Here is a 16,395-nt window from a genome sequence, read left to right on the forward strand (position 1 = left end):
TAGACAGTATCACCCTGACCTGAGAACTGGTGCTAAGAACTGGTGATGCAGCCAATAACAACAAACAAAACAAACACTGCTACTGATACTGAAATCAGGCTGACTACTCCTCACTCTCCTTTGTTGGCTGCTCCCTGAGCCCTTAATGTGGGAGAGACCCAGGGCTCAGCCCTTGACCTCCTCTTTTCCGTCTACATTTGCTCCCTTTGTGATGTCATCCAATGTCATGCTGTAAATACCTTCTACGTGCCGATGACTCCAAAACTGCCTTCAGCCCAGACTCCTGAACTCCAGGCTTGTTGATCTAACTGCTTCCCCTGTAACTCTGCTCGATGTCTAGTAAGCATCTTAAACCTAACAAATCCAAAATGGATCTTCTGATATTGAAAGGACTATGCCAAACTTCTTTTGGCATCTTCACAACCTCAACTCCCTTTTTCAGCTGCCTAGACCAAACTCCGGTGCTCTCCTTGATGTCTCATTCTTCCACTTTTACATCCAGTCTGTGGTAAGTCGTATTGCTCTACTTATAAAATATAGTTGAAATCTGACCTCATCTCATCACCTGCACTGTTCCGCTTTAGGTCTAGCCATTAGGATCTTTCATCGGGGTTACTCCTATAGTCTCTCTGCATTAGCTCTCCAACTACCTACAGTATATTCTCCAAACAGTGTCAAGGTGATTCTGTAAAAACATAACTCATGTCTCTAAACCCTCCAATGGCTCATATACCAGAGTATGGGTCATAGTCCTTTCAATGGTCATGAATGATTCAGTTCCCACTACTTCTCTTCTCCCGAGCCCTCCCCCTTGCTTACTCTGTTCTACATCAGCCTGCTTGGTTTTTCTTAGACAAGGTCACATGCATTCACCTCAATCCTTTTATACTCACTTTTTCCTCTGTTTGGAGTGCTTTTCTCCCAGACGCCTTCATGGTCACTTCTATCAGGCCCTCCATGGTTACCTACCTAAGACTGTGGCCCTCACCTCAGCCTAGCCTTCCCTGCTGAAACTTTATATATCTCTTTAGCATTTATCAGTACTGTGTTTACCTTCTTACATACATTTCTGCCACTCCACGAGGGTGGGAACACTTCTCTGCTTTGACTACTAGACCCCCAGTCCTGACACAGAGGAGGCATTCAGTAGATAATTATATATCCATTAACTCACTTAATTCTACAACAATTATGAGTCCTGATTTGTACATGAGGAAACTGAGGTTAAATAAATGGTCCAACATCACACAACTCCTAATGGCAAAGCTGGGATTTAATTCCAGGTTGTCTGGGTCTGAGCCCATGTACTTTGAGGGTAGGCTCCACTTCCAGGGGGTGGTATGTGGTTTTCTGTCCCTGTGCCTGGGAGCTGCCATACTCCAGGGACCCAACATGTGTTGGTCATTGCCTTAATTCAGGCTGCCATAACAGAGTACCATAGACTGAGTGGCTTAAACAATAGAAACTTACTCTCTTATAGTTCTGGAGGCTCAAAGTCTGAGATCAGAGTGCCAGCATGATCAAGTTCTGGTCCTATCATGGGGCGCCTGGGTGGCTCAGTCGGTTGAGCGTCCGACTTCAGTTCAGGTCATGATCTCATGGTTCATGGGTTTGAGCCCCACGTCGGGCTCTGTGCTGACAGCTAGCTCAGAGCCTGGAGCCTGTCTTCAGATTTTGTGTCTCCCTCTCTCTCTGACCCTCCTCTGCTCATGCTCTCTCTCTCTCTCTCTCTCAANTCCCATCACATTAGGACTCCATCCTTATAACCTCATTGTATCTTAATTACCTCCTAAAAACCTTATCTCCAAATACAGTCACATGGGGGTTTGAGGCTTCTACATATGAATTGGGGAGGGGAATGGCCCATTGCAATCCATAGCAGTCAGTCATTCCCCGGATTGGGCAGCTTGCTTTTAACTGCTCATGGTTTCCTTTGAGAAATAGGAAATGACCTCTGCCCACACCCTGCCACCTCCGGTCCCCAGGGACCAGAGAGGAGAGAATGTGAGCGCACGAGGGAGGCTGAAGCTTCTGGCTTGTCTGCCCTGGCTTCTGATTCAGATCCCTCCACCACGAAGCACAGCTCTCAGCTTCTCAGCAACAAGAATGGTGGTTCTGATAAATGGGTTTGCACAGAGGCATTTTCCAGGGTTAGAAGCAGTCTGTGCTGGCTCTGGGATCTGGACACCCTCTTACTTGTGCCACCTCAGGTCACAGAAAAGGTGGCCCTGGGCTGACTTGCATGTTTGGCTCACAGACCTGGGCATGCTGGGGTCAGCAGAGGAGAGCCCACTGGGCTAGGAAAGACCCGTGGGACGTAGGGGGAAACTGGAGGCTGAGGCCCATGGCAGAATGGGCAGGAGGGGGCTGAGAGCACAAGGAACAGGCGGGGGAAAGGGCAGCTTGGAGTAAAAGGGCTTCCTGTTCCTTTTTCCTGGCAGCTCAGGCTGGGCCCTGCCTTTCCAGACCTTCCTTGCCCACCTGTGGTGAGTGGAAGGAACTGCAGCTGCCCTCTCTCTCCACCTGCCCAGCTGAAGCCCACACTGGAGTGGCCTGGGCCCAGGGTTGCCAGATAAAATATAAGACCTCCCCCCCCATTAATTCCAGATGAACAATGAATGTTTTTTTAGTATACGATAGTCTAAGTATGCCCCATGCAATAGTTTTACTAAAAAATGATTCTTTGTCTGGAATTCAAATTTAACTGGACGTCCTATATCTTTATTTGTGAGATCTGATACCACTACCTGGATCCTAACAGCAGCTCTCATGGGTCTGCTTCTTCCAGGCAGCCTGGGCCAGAGCCTCAGCGCAAACTGAGTGCAAACTACCCATAACCATGTGTAAATCTTCACAGAGCAGAAGGAAGAGGCCAACTTTGCAGCAGAAGTCCAAGACCTTTCTGCCCCCTGGAATACTTTACCTATCTGGTAAGGTTGTAGCCTGAAATTCCATTATCTTTCTTTGGTCACCTAATGCAAAGCAGTGGGAAGCCAACTAGATGGTAAGGACCGAAGCTCTGAGTACGAAACTGCAGCCAATGAGCTGCATGGGGAAGAATGTAACCTCCCCAGGCCTGTGCATGGCTTTACCTGTTGAAGGGATATAAGACCCGTTTCACAGGCTTATTATAAAGATCACAAATTACAGCAGATGATAAAGCCATTTGGCATATAGAAGTGCTCAATAAGAATTAGCTGACACCATTTTTAGTGCAAAGAGGAAGAAGTCACCGAAAAAAGTCCTGGAAAATCCTGGGGAAGCAAGGAACCTACCAAGAGGGAAGAAGATGGAACAGAAGGAGAGGAGGCATCTGGGGATGGCTCTGCCTGTCACCATGGTCCTTACGTTGCTGCTGCTACAGTGGGGCCTCTAGAAGGGCTCAGTGTGGGCCCCACCCTTGCTGGCTAGAAGCCAGGACACCATCTGTGAGGCAGAGAGTGGGAGCAGGTGGATTTCTATGGAAGAGAGAGAGAGGTAGAGGGACTTGAGGATTGGGAAGGGGTGGCAGAGAGCTCAGGAACATGAAGATTTGGCCATAACATTTGTTGGGTCTGAGAGAAAGGAGGTACAGAGGATGTAGGCAACCATGGCTACTGGGAAGATGGAAAGGACACTTATCTCTTAATATATATGAGTGTCAATATAGGATGAGGATTACAATATACTTGGTATGAGAAGGTAAGTCTCCACTGGAATACTGAAGATATATCAAAGGAAATGAGAACTATAAGAAGTAGCTTGGTGATATATAAATACAAGAAAAATATAATCAAACACTACCATAAATGTCTAATTGCCATGTTTCCCAGAAATGGTAATGAGGATCATGGCATATGCATTTCACTTGGCTCTTTTTTTTAATTTTTATTAATGTTTATTATTTATTTTTGAAAGAGAGACAGAATGCAAGTGGAGGAGGGGCAGAGAGAGAGGGAGACACAGAATCTAGAGTAGGCTCCAGGCTCTGAGCTGTCAGCACATAGCCCGATGTGGGGCTCAAACTCACGGACTGTGAGATCTTGACCTGGACTGAAGTTGGATGCTTAACCGACTGAGCCACCTAGGTGCCCCACTTGGCTCCTAAGTTTAGTGTGATTATGACATTGGAGAGCCTTAGCCTTCAGAGGATACAAAGAGCTCTCTCGTGTGACCACCTGTAGATAATGGCACATTGTGGGTGCTGAGCATATTGGAAGATGGTGGCCTAAATGTAGGTGCCCATAAGGGGGTTAGTCCTGAGCCTTCCCTATGGAAGGCAAAGAGTTGTAGGGCTTGTGGCAAGAATGCAATGGTGGCCTGTGGGCCATATGTTCACATATTAGAAGTTAGAAGTCAAGTTAACAACTGTTACATAAAACATGTTCACTTTTTACCTTGACACATGTACCCTTGTAATAACCTTGGAGGCCGTGTTCAAATTCAGAAACCCCAGATTCCTTGATGTTCTGTGGCACAACATAGTTGAATTTTCTGTCCGCCCCCCAGCCTGCAACCCATCCTCCTTTGCTTCCCGTTCCTGGCTCTGTCCAGCACTTTGAGGGGCTGTGTTCTACTGCTGCGGTAGCAGATTACCACACACTTAGTAATTTATGACAACACAGATTTATTCTCTTACAGTTCTGGAAGTCAGATGGTGGGTCTCACAGGGATACAATCAAGGTGTCGGCAGGGCTGCGTGTCTTTCTGGAGGAGAAATCTAGGGGAGAATCTGTTTCCTTTTTGTAGCTTCTTGAGGCTGCCCACATCCTTGCCTGGTGGCCCCTTCCTCCTTCTTTGAAGACAGCAGTGTAACATCTTCATCTCTCTCTCTCTCCTGCTTCCCTCTTCCACTTAGAATGACTTTTGAGGCTCCTGGGTGGCTCAGTCGGTTAAGCGTCCGACTTCAGCTCAGGTCATGATCTCACGGTTCATGGGTTGGAGCCCCGTGTCGGGCTCTGTGCTGACAGCTCAGAGCCTGGAACCTGCTTTAGATTCTGTGTCTCCCTTTCTCTGCCCCTCCCCGACTCTCTCTCTCTCTGTCTCTCCAAAATAAACAAATAAACAAATGTTAAAAAAAAAAAAAGAAAGGCTTTTGTGATTATGTTGGGGCCATCTGAATAATCCAAAATAATCTCTCCATCTCAAGATCCTTAATTTAACTCCATCTGCAAAGTCCCTTTGCCCTGTAAGGTAACATATTCACATGTTCTGGGGACTGACTGTGGACATCTTTGGAGGGGGGAATTATTCCATTTTTCCACAAGGTTCTTGTGCACGGCGTGGACATTCCACTCTCCCCTCCAAACAGCTGCTTTACGGGCCTAGGGAGCAGCACACACGTGGCAAGTTCCATCCTTGAGAGGATGAATCAGGTGAAGAGCAACTTGCAAGTCCTGGAAGTGGGTTTGGATCTGGCTGGGCAAAGCATGAAGGGTCCTGTGTACCTGGAGAACTGTTCAGAAGGGGGCATGAGCTCCGGATGTGAACAGCCTCTTGGTCCTAAGGACTTGTTGTCCCATAGGGAGGAATAGAGATGGAGAAGGACCAGAATGGAGCCCTATAAAGCTTGAGGCATAAGGTCTATAAAGCTTGAAGTTGGTTCTAAAGGTGATGTTGTCCCCAGACCCCTGGATCGTTTACTTGGGTTGAATGGACTGAAGTTATACGCAAAATCTTGTTGCTTTGAGTATACGTAAATTTTAGGGGAAGAAGTTTTAGTTTTTATCAGATTCCCAAAGTGACCCAAAAAGGTTAAGGACTGCCATCCCTAACTATTCAGTTTACTCTCAAATAGCCCTTTCTGGGTCATTTCTGGGTCTTTCAGTCCACAAGGATATGGCTGCTGCCTTATCTCTGAGGTGTAAGCCCCCTGAACTGGCTTCTGCCTATGCAGTGAGCCTTTGCAGTGACTATTCTGGAGGACAGTGGGGGGTCTATGTGGGTTAACTGAAGTTCTGGCCTGCTGTGTAGAGAGGAGGACCACTTGGGAAGATGGGGGTAGCTGTTACTTTCTTTCTCTAGCCAGCAGAGGTCCCTAAACTCACCTGTCAAGCAGAAGTCAGGCCAGGAGCCAGATGGGAGACTGCAAATTTGGATCTGGCCATCACCACCCAGGCCCCACCTGCATGGTGTGCCTGACAGGTGAGCCCAAGACGTGCTCTCCTTAGGAGGGGATTGGAGGACGAGAGAAACAACAGCAGTTTGCACCATATGCTTTTTATTTTCCAAGAAATTAAGCAGAGTTTCTTCCTCCCAGTGAATTTCCTTAACAAAGATATTTTAAAGCTTTGGAAAACATTCCTGTCCTACTTTAATTGTATGAAGACTGTCTGTGCTGGAAGAGAAAGATGGAGGAGGTGGGGGGGGAGAGAAGGGAGGGGAAAGGAGAGCTGGAGGAGGGAGAGGAGGGGAAGGGGGAGGAGAAGAGAACAAAGAATGTATTTGAGAAATTAAAGAGCAGCTCTTTCCCTGAATGAATTTCCCTCCCAATTTTCTTTCTTTAAAAATGTTTTAATTTATTTTTTGAAACAGAGAGAGCAAGAGAGAGAGAGAGCACAAGTAGGGGAGGGGCAGAGAGGGGGTGCAGAGGATCCAAAGCAAGCTCTGTGCTGACAGCAGAGAGCCTGATGTGGGGCTTGAACTCATGAACCGTGACATCATGACCGGAGCCGATTCAGACGCTTAACCGACTGAGCCATCCGGGCGTCCCTCCCTCCCAATTTTCTCTTCCTAATCTGCTGCTGCCTCCAGGCCACCTTGCAAAGAATAACCACCTGACGTGTTGGGGAAAGAAGCCCACGGCTTTCTCTCCAGGGTCACGTTCCATCTGGTTCCAGCCCTCCACTCTTGCCAGTCTATAGGAGGCTTCTGTGATGTTGGGGCACCTTCCATGGGGCATCTGAGTGAGGGGGTGGGGCAAAGAAAGGCACTGGTGGGCCCAGAAGCTCAGACTGTGGTGCCTGAGCATGGGTACCTGGGCCCAGCTGCAGAGTCCGCTGTTGGGAGATGCCTGGAGACGCTGCTTAGCTCCTCAACTTCAGCTCCTTCCCGTCCTCCCACACGACAGCTTCTGGCCTCAGCATCCCTCTCCGACCCCACCCTGAGCCTTGCTCTCCCCTTCGTCTCCTTGTCAGTCCTGGCGTCAGGCCTGAAGGTTCTGGCAGCTCTACGCTGGTCAACGAGGTCTGTCTCTTCTTGGAGGAGAGGAACAAAGAGGAACCAAGAGGCGCCAAGATGGGAGCCGAGGGGCATTCCATAGGATTTTTATCTTCTTCTGAAACAGAGTTTGAATTTCTCCCCCTACTGTATGCCTGACGTCACAGCTTCCGAGGGAGAAAGCCACTCTGGGGGAAACTGAGGCAATTATGAACTACCCACTGTACACTGGAGATTCTCCATGGTACCATATTCCTTTGGCTGATGGGCAAGAAGGGCTGGCAAGAAGTCTTCCAGTGTCTGGTAAGCGCTGACTGGACACCTCTCTGTCCTTCAGACCAGAGCCTTGGGAAGTCCCCAGGGCACCCCCATGCAGGACAGGGCCCCATGGTGTCCTGCTGTCACACTTGCCTTTAGTGCCTCAGAAGACAGATGGAGAACTGGGTCAGGGGAGGGCAGAACGGACAAAAAGATTGGGAAAATCTACCAGAAGGAATCTCTGGGAGGGAAGGGACCCTGTCCTAGTTACTCTGCTCCCCCCCGCCCCCCCAGCACAGCACCTGGCAGAGAGAGGGTGTGTAAGGACAGATGACAAACCAGTGATTGCCCAAGGCCTCTGTCTGCTTGTCTGGAAAGTCTTTGGGTCTTGTCTAGCGCCGACAATCTGTGATGACACAGAAGAGGGTTGCTCTGAGGAGGAGTCTATTCCCTAAAGTATTGGAGGAAGAGCTTAAAAGTTGGCACCCTCCTTGTATGGGAAGGTGAGAGCTCGTCTACTCACTCCCTTCTTGACAATGATGTACTGAGTATTGGATTTATGCGAGGCATTGCGCCAGGTGCTGGGGTTAAATGATGAGCAAGAAAGGGTCCTTGACCTTATGTAGGTTATAGTCTAGCCAGGGGGACAAGGTTTGGCCGAATCAAACTGATGTGTTTCAAAGGCAAAGCTCGGGAAGCTTGAGAACCTTTAGCAGGGAGAACAGGGGCACTGGGCTGGTGTAGGGGTTCCTTTCCTGAGGCAGTGGCGTCTGGAGGGGGTTGAAGGGGAGCAGGAGTCAGGTAGATGAATGAGATTGGATGGACAAGAGGGTTCCAGGCGGAGGCATCCCTGTGGTCAGGGGCTCCTGATGTGGAGACAAGCTTCCGACATGCCAGGAGTGCAGTGTGATGGAAGCAGAGAACGATCGGGAAATGATAAATGGTGGCGACCCAGAAGAGGCAGAGAGGGGCTGATGACGCAGGGCCCTGTGGGCACGGAAAGTGTAATGGGCTCTTTTTAGGAGAAAGGGAAGAAGGAGAACGACATGGTCCACACTTTGCCTGAGGGATGATCAATGGTCGAGTGGGGGAGGGGTACGTGTGTGCGGCCAGTTAAGAAGTCAGTGCCACAGTTCTCACAGGAAGACAGCAGTGGGGATGTAGAGAAATAAATGAATTTGAGAATGATTTAGGAGATAAAATTGACAGGCCTTGAGAATGGAATGAATTGGAAGAAGGGCGACTCCTAGTACAGAAAACCTGCCCACAACTCGCGGTGCGTTCGTTTTCCTTTGGTTACAGAAGCAGAGCGTATCAGTAAGGACGCTCTTTGTTGTAAGTAACAGAAAACCCAGCCGCCAGAAGCAAGTGCCTCCAGAGTTGGCTAATGTATGTAGCAGCTTCGCAATGTAATTGAAGGAACGAGATTCTTTCCCGCTTTCCACTCTACTCAGAAGTGTCGCCTCAAACTATCCCTTCCCAGTTGAAAGGTGGCTGCTGAGATTCTGGACAGCACACTTGATCGTGTCTCTGTCCAGGGAGAGAAGAACCAGTCTCTGTTTCTGTATCTCTTTTCAAGTAACCTTTTCCCACCCCGTACCCACCCCCACAAACTTCCCTTCATATTTTCCCAGCCAAAACTGGTTCTCATGATGCTTCTGGAATAAACAGCAGCCAAGAAAATGGGATTACCAGAACTGGCTGAGATGAACCAGCATTAATATCACTTTCTGTGATTAAAGGGACACTTTAACAAGACTGGGTTTCTCTTACCAAGGAAGGCAAGAAGAATGTATTTCAGGAAAGCAACCAAGTGTGTTCGCTCAACAGGGACCATTTCCCAATATTTTCCAAAGGAGAAACAGGCAGGGAGAAGCCTCTCCGAACTGTCTTCTGAGAGAAAGGTAGCTTACTCCAGACTAGAGAACAAGGCCCAGGGATCAATCTAGGCCTTTCTTCAACTGATCTAAGGTTATTGAATCTTGGACCTGGAGAAGACCTTATGGTCTGAAATGTGGTTGGATGTCCAAGTAACTTGGGGAGAGTGTTTAAATACAAATTCCCAAACTCCACGGTGATTGCCTAAATCAGATCTCCAGGATCTAGGAATCTGGATTTTTTTAAAAAAAAAATTTTTTTTACAACTAGTTTATTGTCAAATTAGTTTCCACATAACACCCAGTGCTTATTCCCACAAGTGCCCTCCTCCATGCCCATCCCCCCTCCCCCCCCACATCCATCAGTCCTCAGTTTTTGTCAGCATTCAAGAGTCTCTCATGGTTTGCCTNAAAAATTTTTTTAATGTTTGTTTTATTTCTGACAGAGAGGCGATCCAGGAATCTGGATTTTTTTAAAAAAAATTTTATGTTTTTATTTTATTTTTGAGAGAGAGACAGGGCATGAGCAGGGGAGGGGCGGAGAAAGAGAGGGAGACACAGAATCTGAAGCAGGCTCTGGGCTCTGAGCTGTCGGCCCAGAGCCTGATGCGGGGGTGGAACTCACAAACCCTGAGATCATGACCTGAGTTGAAGTCAGACGCTTAACTGACTGAACCCACGTGCCCGAATCTGGATTTTTAAAAAGAGCTCTCTAGGTGTTCTGGGTGTTGATAGTCTAGTATCTGGGAACCATAAATCGTGTCCAGTGGCCACATTTAATGGTAAAGCCCAGAGAAGGGGTTTAATTTACCCTCGTTCAAGTGGAGAGTTGGTTGACCTCTACACCAGGACCTTCCTCAGAGGGATTCCCGGGGACATTGTCTTTTGGGCACCCTTATCGTTAGGGAAAGGGAGCTGTGAAGGAGCTTGAGGACCTGACGCCCTGTGAACTCGGGTTCGGTAATCCCGCAGTGTGGGCCACCTCTTTGCCTGAACTGGGGTGTGGCGGAGGGGGGCGTCATGTAATTATGACCACTTCCTATTAGCCTGAATCCTAATGACATCATCACATTAAACCTAATCCTAGGGCAGAGGAACGATTACTTCCATTGTAGAGATCTGTAAACTGAGGCTTCCACGAAGTTGGGGCGAACAGAACTTGGACCTATCCGGTCTGGAAGCCTGTGTATCTTAGCGTCTCCATGCGGCTCTACTTTCTTACTTTTTCACGGAGTGGTAGACTAGGCTCAGGCGGCAGCCCCTGCGCGCCCAGCTCGAGGGAAGGAGGTGGAGGCTTCCGCCCGGGGCGGGAGGCATCTTGCCCGCCGCATGCAGCCGGCCCGACCAGCAGAGGGCGCTGCCTGGGCAAAGATGTGGCGTTCGCTGCGGTGCTGAACCCGTGGGCGGCCACTCCTGCACCCTGGCCCCCGTACTCCCCTGCTAGGCAGCGGGAGGAGGTCGTGATTTTCATCGTTCAACCGAAGGGGGGGGCCCGGTTGGCTGGGTGGTGCAGGTGTGGACGGAGCATGGGGCCACGCAGCGGTTGCAGTGGGCCCGCTGCCGGCGCTGCGGAAGGAGGTCTGGGATTTTCCACCCCGGCAGAGGGAGACTTTCTGCCGCCTGGAACTCTGGTTTGGACGTTTTCCTCCGAATCCCAGCCCCAAACTTGTATATGTATGTGGGCAGGGAGAGTGGAGGTGTCCCTTCCTGGTCAATTCTACGGGCTTAGGAACTGGACTTTAGGGCAAGAACACCCCCAAACGCTAGAAAGGGTGATGCCGCACGGAGGCTAAAGGAGCAGACTCTTACGGGACTGCCTGGGTTTGAACCCTACCCTTACCACTTGTACCTGGTCACCTCAGTCAAGTAAGCCCGCTTCTGCTCAGCTGTACAAGAGCGTAATAATAGCACCTGCCTGCAGGGGGCGGAGGTGGTGGTGCGGGGTTTAGCTCCGCGAGCCAACTGTATATGCAGTGTCAGGGCACAGCCTGGCATTGGGGCTAGGGCTCCATACCTGTTAATTTATTATGATCATGACGATTAACCCCAGTGTCCTTCCAGTCACATATAAAGTCGTCAAGGGCCCTGTGAGGCTCCTGTTAGCTAAGCTCAGGACTGACCATAGAGCTTTGACCATAGAGTTGGCTGCAGCAGAGATGGGGGTGGTGAGCTCGCAGAGGCCTCTCTGAAGGCACCCATGCAAGTCAGGGCTAATGCCCACCCACTGGGAGGCCTTGAGTCAGAGAACAGTGCTGCTAGAGCATTCTCCTTTCCCCTCCCCCCTTTATAGCCCAGTAAGGTTCAGGGCTGTCACTTCCAGTGGTGCTGTGACCCCTGTGAACCCTTGGTCCCCCTTGGTGCCCTTCTCCAGGGTCTCGGTGAGGTTAGGAGGAGCAGAAGCCTCGGCTGGGTGGTGTGATGGAGTCTTGTGTATTTGGTACCCNAGCCTTTGGCCATGTCCTTGGAAGACTTTCCAGCTCCTCCTCCACCCAGGGTCCCTTCTTGGTGACTATGTCTGCTGAAAGGGCCCTCTGCATAAGCCCATCTGGTGAAAGGGCGGTGGTTGGGGTGCCCCCACAAGTGCCTGCCCGCATCTCCCAACACCCTGGGTGGGCGTGGGCCACCTCACCTGCCAGGAGCACGCAACTCACCCTCAGACCAGATTCCCAAGCTCCGCCACACGCTGCCGGTCTCACCAACATGCAGCTCCCCCTCCCTGCAGACTGTGACAAGAGGGGCCCTGGGCTGGGAGTTGGGAGGCCTGGGTTCTAGTCCAGGCTTTGCCACTCGCTGGCTGGGGGTCCCTGGGCAAGTCACTTCACCTCTCTGGCCTTAGGATTTTCATTTATAAACTGGAGATAATGATAGCTATCCTGCCGGCCCTTTCTTCTGTCCTAGAAAGACTGCGTATGCAGGTGTTTGATGGGAATAAGAGCTAGAAGTAGGTTGTGTTCCTCCTTCTAGTTCCTGTTGAGTTACTGGGTTGTCATCGGACTTTCACTGGTCACTTCTGTGGGCAGCCAAGTGGTTGCCAGATAGGGTGAAGGGAGACACAGATGAAGGAGGACCTCGCTCTTGGGCTCTCTACCCCCCATGTCTTTTGGAGAAGCAGAGCACACGTTCCTGAGAGAAATGCACAAATGTAGACTTCAAAGAAATCTGTAAGCAAAGCTTGAAATATCCATCTATAAACACACAAAAGTTTCCAAACTAACAACAGCTAGAAATGTGAATGCTCCAAGATTCTGGATTCATCAATCTAGGAAGGCTTCCTGGAGGAGGAAGCAGTTTGTGTGTGTGTGTGTGTGCGCGCGCGCGTGTGCACGCACGCGTGTGCGCTTAAGGAAAGGAGTACAAAGAAAAGGGAAATAGTGATGATAAAGATCCAGGTCAGGACAATCTCATGTAGGTGAGGGAGACTGGCAGACTCGTGGCATATGGAGACCCGGAAAGAGCAGGTGATGGGTAAGGACCACCGGGCAGTTCTCTTCAGTGCAGGTAAGTTTGAACGGGAGTTTAGATAGGCAAGTGGACAACTGGGTAGGCCAGGCAGTACCATCCCAGTGCCCAGCTCATTATGGCCCATTGTCATAAGTCAGTTTTTCGAGGAAGCAGACTCTGAGACTGAGATTTGCTTGCAGGAGGATTACTGGGAAGTGCACTTAGTATCAACATCTTGCGGGGGCATGTGGGATTGGGGTGGGAGGGGAGCATGAACTGTGATCAGCTACAGCTGACGTCTCAGCTGATGCCATGGGGAACTCTAGAATTGGATGACCTTTCTGAGAGATTCCCTTTTGGGTCTGGGAAGCAAGACCTTTATGCCCTCCCATCAGTCATTGGATGTGGGCTGCTCTAAGGTGTGACCCTTGGGGAAGGGATTCCTTCTGCGGAGGGCCGTGCTTGGAAGGGGACTCAGCGCTGACCTCCAGCAGCTGCGGGAGTGAGCACCTCCAACCTGAAGGCAGGGAGACCTGGGTGATGTGCCATAGCATCCCCCCCCCCCATCGTGACAGAGGCGGGAAGGGCCTCCGTGGTGTTGGATGCCTCCAACCTGGCTCCACAGCCAGCCTTAGCCCCTCAGATTTTCCTGGGGCAGGAAGATTTGGCTCCTTTCTCTAGTCTACCTTTCTACAGAATTGCTAGGGTGTGAACTGTGTTTTGGGATCATTTAGTACAGTGATCCTCAGCCCAGGTGAAGGGTACATTCAGAATCATCCATTGACCCCGGCTACTCAGACTCCAAGACTAGTCTATATGCTCCGTGAGGCTGGGGCTCTGTCTGTCTTGCATAGAGAATCCCTGCATCCCTGGGTCCCCACACAATGAACATCTGGGGAAAGAATGACCTTGACCCCTGCCCTTGTCCTCAGCCTCATCTCTTGCTAATCTCTCAGTTGCCTTTGATGCCGTGGTCACTGTGATCTTCTTGCCTTTGCACAGGCTGTTCCCTCTGTGTGGAATCTGCCACCCTCCCCACCAAATAGGTGCCTACCTCTGATTAGACGAGTGAACGTATGCACAGTGCTCAGGACCGCGGCAGACAATGGGCCATACTGAGCTGGCCGCCGGGACAAGCCTACCCAGTTCACTCTCCTATCTAAACTCCCGTTCAAACTCAGACGCACTGAAGAGAACCTCCCCGTGGTCCTTACACATCACCTGCTCTTTGGGGTACATGTTTGAACCCCAAATGGGGGCTGGGCATGGCTACAGCTCCACTCTGCTCTGGCCTATGCTGCCGGTCCCTGTCCTCAAATGGACCATGTCTTCTTTCAATGCCTTGTTCACTTGTTTGTCTCCTTGGCAACAAACACACTGTTGGCAAGCATGTACCGGATCCTTTGTCTTTGCATCCACAGCAGCTAGTAAGTACAGTGCTTGGCACATAGTAGGTGCTCAATTAATGCATGTGAACCGAGTGCAAAGGCCAAGCTCCCAGGGGTACAGTTTGAAAAAATAACATTAAGGTATTTTTAATGAGGAGCTAGTTGAGCGAGTGAACTGCACTGGCCAGGCGCGGCACTGTTACTGCCCAGCGGACCCTGAGTATCCAGTGAGTGATTTAATGCATCGGTGGTGGATACTGGGTCCAGCAGTCAGGTGGGTAGATGGACAGAGGGGTGGTGCACTGGGTTGGTGGATGGCTGTTACCCCGTGTGGAGAAGGCAGGGTTTGGAAGAGACCAGGTGGGAGGGAGGGGGGGCAGCAGACAGCGTATTTCACACACACCAGCCAGCCAGGTGTGAATTGGGGTGGGGGCGCCTGAGAAAGGCCCCTCTGAGGCTCCACCGGAAAGGCTTGGGGAAGTGCTGTGCCTGCATGTTGCCAGCTGCGGGCGAGGCGCTGGGGGGCCATCTCTCATTCTGACGCGTCCCCGAGGTCAGTGTAAAGGCAGTGTTGTAGGTGGGCTGTTGGGGAGTGGGCTTACCTGGAGCCAGGGCCCAGGGCCTCTGTTCCTCAAGGGGGAGTGGCAGAGAACTGCCCCAGGAAAGGAATCAGGGCAAGTGAGAACGCCCCCTTTAAGAGGTGGTGGAGGGTGTCTGCACGGAATGTGGCTGAGTGCAGATCTGGGTGAGGTTTCCGGCAATTCTTGTTCCAGAAAGGCCTTCCTTTTTTCTCTCGGTCGGGTAAGTAGACCATTGGGCAGTTCAGCTGGTCAGCCTGTCAGCCAGGTGGTCCATCTGTCCGGCAGGTAGAGGTAGGCTGTCCAACAGCGACCTGGAGGGGACACGGGGCCGGTCAGTCGGGTTGGTGGGTAGGAGCGCATTGTGTGTGCGAATCGCTGGCGGAGATGGGGCCTCAGTGCCATGGGCAGTAGGAGTCAGGCAGGAAGGAGAGAGGCCCAGCCTCTCTTCTCTGGGGGGCCTCAACCAGCACTTCTTTTTATTTTTTTTAATGTTTTATTTATTTCTGAGAGAGAGAGAGAGAGAGAGAGAGAGACAGAGCATGAACAGAGGAGGGTCAGAGAGAGAGGGAGACACAGAATCTGAAACAGGCTCCAGGCTCTGAGCTCTCAGCACAGAGCCGGATGTGGGGCTCGAACCCACGAACCGCAAGATCATGACCTGAGCCGAAGTCGGATTAACCGCTTAACCGACTGAGCCACCCAGGCGCCCCTCAACCAGTGCTTCTTAATGTGGAGGACTGTGTCCTGAAATGTGAGACAGGGGTTGGTTGGGATAGTCTTGTAGGAGGCTCGTGCTGCATTAGGGGCCAGGATAATCCCAGAACAACCTCACTCTACAGGCCAGTAGTGTTCCTTTTGAGAAGTACTATGTCCAGTCAAATGGAACATTAAAAAAATTTTTTTTTAATGTTTATTTATTTTTGAGAGAGAGACGGAGTGTGAGTGGGGAGGGGCAGAGAGAGAGAGGGAGACACAGACTTGGAAACAGGCTCCAGGCTCTGAGCTGTTAGTACAATTCCGAATGGGATGCGGGGCTCAAACAAAGGAATCACGAGGTCATGACCTGAGCCCACCCAGGAGCCCCCGGAACATTTTATACAGACCGGCTTACAGGGCCAGCCCTGCTCCCTTCCCCACACCCAGACCTCTAGTGACCACTTCTTTGTTCTCTCTTCCTTCTCTTCTCTGGAATTTACTGCGGTTGCTAACTTTGTTGCAGAGTGAGTGCCCTGAGCTGCAGGGAGGGAGGCAGCAAGTGGACAAAGTAGAAGCACCAGCTGGCTTCCCCCTGCCCGGGGGGGGGTGTGTGTGGCAGGGAATCCTCCCCTTTTCCGTGGGCTTAGGGCCTCCGGGGCCTCCCAGTGGAAAATTGGAGGCCCCATGGGAGCCCAGCGAGCTCCTCAGCTCAGCGATGAGGGAAGGCAGAGACCCAGATGCTGCTTATTTAGCTGTGGGCTTCGGAGTGCATCCCCCTCCCCATGTCCCCCCTCCCCATGTCGGTTCCTTCCCTTGGGGGAGGGCAGGCTGCCCTGTGCCAGGAAGGAGGGAGGGAGCCTGGCAGGAGGCTGCATCTCTCTCTCTCTCTCTCTCTCTCTCAACACCACATGTCCCTAGAAGGACAAAATGTGAAAATATAAAAAGCCTCTGGTCTTGGGACAGGATCACACGGATCACACGGCTGGGTGGCCTGTCACCCTGGCTGGCGGGTTTTCG

The 16,395-nt window shown here is 51.0% G+C and overlaps 1 long non-coding RNA gene across 1 annotated transcript in view; it reads left to right on the forward strand.

Annotated features, from left to right (window-relative positions):
• The first annotated feature begins 273 nt into the window (after positions 1–273).
• The window catches only part of LOC144232705 (uncharacterized), a 24,984-nt gene continuing 8,862 nt past the window's right edge, over positions 274–16,395 (forward strand). Inside the window, exons 1-3 of the long non-coding RNA XR_013335494.1 lie at positions 274–339; positions 443–508; positions 2,789–2,930. This is a non-coding gene — a long non-coding RNA (uncharacterized LOC144232705). The remainder of the gene's footprint in view (positions 340–442; positions 509–2,788; positions 2,931–16,395) is intronic.

This window comes from Crocuta crocuta, unplaced genomic scaffold, assembly GCF_008692635.1.
Source record: "Crocuta crocuta isolate KB4526 unplaced genomic scaffold, BGI_CrCroc_1.0 scaffold274, whole genome shotgun sequence".
NCBI lineage: Eukaryota > Metazoa > Chordata > Mammalia > Carnivora > Hyaenidae > Crocuta > Crocuta crocuta.